A 4,874-nucleotide genomic window follows, 5' to 3' on the forward strand; every position below is an offset into this window, starting at 1 on the left:
TGAAAATATAAACATTTGTGGATTTCTTTTCTCTCCCAATCTCTCCACTTTTGGGAAGATTGAAAATAAGGGTTATGAGAGAAATGAGTTTCTCTCAATTTCTTTCTATTTCTCTCCATTTCTCTCCACTTAAGATAACCAAACAAAGAAGAAAAATACATTTCTTTCTATTTCTTTTCTTTTCTCTCCAAATCACTCAATCCAAACACAGTGTAAAGCTTCCAAACATTTTTCTTTTGAAATCATATAAAACTCGTCTCCTTCATCGTCTGTCTCTCTCTTCGTTCTCCGATAGTCTCTCTCTAGTATCTCAGACCCCTCGCTCTCAGCTTCTCTGGACCTTGACGATCAACAGGTATGCCTCTCGCATCATTCATGTTCTTCTACATTTATAAGCTACATTTGTAAACCCTAAACCCTTTTTTTTTTCTCTTTGTTTGACCTTGATAATTCATATCCACAAATTATGTAGTACTTTCTCCATTGGCTTCTCTTGATTGTTTTGCAAGTAAAATTGTGGGATTTGTCGAACAATCAACGATCAGTTGTTGTTGCATCTAACAATTCAACTGCTGTGATTCGTTGAGATTATCTCTTTATTTTTGCTCTTAGTTCATCTTATTGTTATTTGTTAACGCACTCCAAAATTAGGTTTTTCTATAGATAATTTAGGATTTTTTGTGGGGATAAATATAAATTTAGGTTGATTATGCAATGCTAATTTGTTTTTTTATTCCTGATTTTTTCTGGTCAAGAGGCCTTTCATCCACCAAATTTTATTCCTATTGTTTGCATTGCTTGAGTTGTGTTTTGATATGGAGTTTTTTATACTGGGTTTTTACCTGATATGTTTTTGGGATTTTATTATTGTTTTGGTATGAAAAAAAAATGAAAGCCATCGTATTGGCTCAAATTAATTCTTGCATTAGCTTTGTTGGGTTGTATATATATATATATATTTTTTTTGGGGGGGGGGGGGGGGGTTGATATGGCCATTAAATCTGTAGTACTTTGGTACTAACTAGAACTGTTTGGGATTTCTATTTGAGAGAGAGAGAGAGAGAGAGAGAGAGAGAGAGAGAGTAATAAAAGTAGCTCATGTATAAAATTTGGATCTATTAGGCTTAATAATTAAGTTATGATTTTCTTCATAATTCTTACATGTTTTAGTTATGGCTCCAACTACAAATTTTATTTATGTGACAAAAATTTCCAAGTGCATAAATCTATGGTTATTCCTTTTCTATCTATGTGTTTATCAATATTATTGTGTTTGGTTTGAGTTTTTTGAATTAAGTTTTTTGAAAATTGAGTTTTTTGGTTTTCGTGTTTTTTTTTTTGTTTTTAGTAAATATTTTTAAAATTTTAAATATTTTTTTACTTTTTTAGATGCACCTTCCTTAGATGTATCTAAAAAGTAAAAAATTTGTGAATTTTTTTTTTAAAAAATTAATAAATACATAAAAATACAAAAAATGTACTGAATTCTCGTATTTTTTTTTGTATTTTTGGTATTTAGTGAATTTTTAAAAGGTTTTTTTCAATTTTTTTTTTTTACTTTTTAGGTATATATATGTTAGGTATGTTTAAAAATTAAAAAAATTGCTCAAAATATTAAAAAAAATTTAGTAAAAACAAAAAAATACGGAAAATAAAGAAGTAGAATTTTTTGAAAAGTGTTTTTGAAAAATGATAACCAAGTTCGTATTTAACTCCTTCCTTTCTCTGTCTCCGTCTCCGTCTCCGTCTCCGTCTCTTGATTAAATTATCCACTGGGCATAGGCCAGTCCATTGATATTATAACTGGGTGTAATTTAATTGTGCAAGGTCAAGATTGTTTTCAATAGGAACCTGAATTCTTGTGTTACCCAAGTAAATAAAAGATTCGCATCAATGATTCCATCTATATTGGATCTTAATATAAGCTGAAATTATATAGTCATGACTGAGTGCAGGTCCACTAGCTTCTGATAGATAGCATATCTTGGATTCTACATTTCCCTTCCAATGTTTACTTGTTTTTTATTTTTTATTTTGGGATTTTTCTTATAAACGTTTTAATTTATTTTATCTTTGATTTATTTATCATATATTTTTTGAAATTATTATGACGATATTGTTTCATTGAATCTTGTAGTTTCCTTAGAAAGAGATATCAATACTTTGGCCTGTTCAACGGCATGCGTTATGTTCCTTGATATGTACTGACAGAATGGACTGCCAGGTTGGCTGAAATCTTCAGCTCTTGCAGACATTTATTCATACCAATTCATGTATTGCCTCTGAATTATTATTATTATTAAGGTATTATAGTCTCTCTCTCTCTCTCTCTCTCTCTCTCTCTCTCTCTCTCTCTCTCTCTCTCTCTCTCTCTCTCTCTCATGTATTTGGTGTGTGCAAACTAATGTCTCACATTCTATTTTTGGCTCTACATAAAAAGCTAATGTTAGATTTCTTCTTCTGCTGATTGTAATTAGTACCTGCCATAAGGTTTTATATCTTGTTTCATTTACACGAGGCTGGTTGGGTCATTCCAGATTATATTGGTGAGATGCTCTGTATTCTAAGATATAGACTTTTGGGCTGAAACAATTTCTGAATAATGTTCAATTGTTTTTAGAGGCATGGGGTTTGAGCTTGCCTTCCTTGAATACTTAAAAACAAATAACTCATTACACTTGACTTCTCTTATTTAATGATTTCTTTGAGAAACCAGTTTGGTTATTTGCCCATAATTATATGTCTACTTGGGAAATGATTTTCCAACTACATGTGGTACAAATTGATCCGTTTAATTCTGTTCCTAACTCGTTCAATTATTGATGTTTAACTGTTGTGCTCGCATACCAGTATATATGAATATGACAATGATGGAGAGTTTTGTATATATTGGCTTAATTTGTTCCCCTTGCACTATTTTTTCCTTTATCGATTCACTCTTCGACTATCCAAATGACAAGCACACTGGATTGGACAATGAAATTTGTTTCATTTTCCCAATTTTTTTTATTTAAATTGATAGTATTGAAATTTATAGAGGTGCTTTTATCCTAATTTCTCTTTGTCCTTAATTGTATGACACATGAACTGTTACAAATTTATGAGTGATGGTTTTATAATTTGGTTATGGTTACTGTTTGATTTTCATAGTTTTTATTATTGTTTAATATTTTGTAGTCTTTGATTAATTTTCTCAAATTGTTTAGTTTTCTTTTGATAAATATGTTATTTATTTGTTGATTTTTCTTTGTTTTTTTCGTTTGTTTGTTTGCCAAGAAATCCTGAGAACATATTTCATAGATCTCAATGCTTGAGGTTTAAAAGAACGAACATCTCTTTCTCGGATTTCTTGGCAAAGAAAATTATAATCTTAATTTCTAATTTCTTTATTTTTGATAATTTTTCTCTCTTTATTTGGTTTCCTTCTTGGTGAATATATATTAATTCTTGCTTGATTTTACTTTATCTATTAATTTGTTTCCCAAGAAATACTGAGATCAAAATTCTTTACTTTTGAGTCACAATGCTTGATGTTAAAAAAATGGACATCTTTCGCACAATCTCCATCGAGACTAAGTTCCTTCTCAAATTCTTGGCAATCAAATTTATAATCTATACTCTCAATTTCTCGGTTTCCTTAATTATGACATTTCATAAGTTATCTTACAATTCTTAGTTTAATATTTTTTTATTTTTTATTTTTAATTATTTTTCTATAATTAGGGGTGACTATTGGTTCAATGGTAAAATTTTGACCTAATAACCTTGAGGTTATGGGTTCAAATTTTAGGCCAACTACTTTGTGCACTATGCCAAAGGTTAGGTGTGTACCCAATTTTTCCCTTTCCAAACACACATTAATGTGTACTATTTGGGTTTTGTTTTTTAATTATTTCTCTATAATTATTTGGTTTTCTTCTTGATGAATATATATATATATATATATATATATTATTTATTGCTTTATTTTACTTTATCTATTAGTTTGTTTGCCAAGAAATTGTGGGAACAAAATTGATTGCGTTTTAATATTAAGCATTGAGACCCAAAAGCAATCAATTTTGTTCTCACAATTTCTTGGCAAACAAACAAATAGATAAAGTAAAACAAAACAATAAATAATATTTTCTTAAATTATGTAGTTTTTTTTCTATAAATATATTATTTATTTATTATTTTCCTTTGTCTGTTTGTCAAGTAATTATGAGAATAGTTTGTAACTTTTTGATCTCAATGCTTAAGATTGAGAAAAACGGATCTCTCTGTCTAAGTCACCATTGAGATTAAGTTTTTCTCTAAGATTTTTTACAATTAGAATTATAGTTTTAATTTATAATTAACTTTTTCATATTTTGTTTCGTTTTTTCAAATTTTCTAGTTTAAATTGATAGTATTGATATTTATATAGGTGCTTTTATCCCAATCTTTTTTCTTTATTGCATGACATATGAACTATTGCAAATTTATCAATGATGGCATCTCAATGCTTGAGGATGAAAGGAATGAACATTTGTTTATCCGTCTCCATTGAGATTAAGTTTCTATGAGATTTTTTTGCAACCAGAATTGTATACCTAGTTTTTAATTGACCTTTTCATATTTTGTTTTGTTTATAACTTAGTTAACTCTTTTAATATTGCTTGATTTTCATAGTTTTTATTCTTATGTTTCCATTCTTTTTAAATATTTTCTTGATTCTTTGATTAATTTTCTCAAATTATTTAGTTTTCTTTGGATATTATTTTCCTTTATCTTCTCCTTTGTATGTTTGTCAAGAAATCATGAGAACATATTTCATAATATTTTGATCTCATTGCTTGAGATTGAGAAAAACAAGCCTCGTTTTTTGCAATAAGAATTATAGTCTTAGTTTC

At 28.5% G+C, this 4,874-nt stretch overlaps 1 long non-coding RNA gene across 1 annotated transcript; it reads left to right on the forward strand.

The window, feature by feature from the left end:
• Nucleotides 1-225: 225 nt before the first annotated feature.
• On the forward strand, nucleotides 226-2,459 carry LOC145815363 (uncharacterized). Its single transcript, XR_014358305.1, has 2 exons — nucleotides 226-355; nucleotides 2,138-2,459. It is a non-coding gene; the product is annotated as an uncharacterized LOC145815363 (long non-coding RNA).
• Nucleotides 2,460-4,874: the final 2,415 nt, after the last annotated feature.

This window comes from Camellia sinensis, unplaced genomic scaffold (assembly GCF_055761805.1).
Source record: "Camellia sinensis isolate YWXY unplaced genomic scaffold, ASM5576180v1 Unanchor2, whole genome shotgun sequence".
Classification (NCBI taxonomy): Eukaryota; Viridiplantae; Streptophyta; class Magnoliopsida; order Ericales; family Theaceae; genus Camellia; species Camellia sinensis.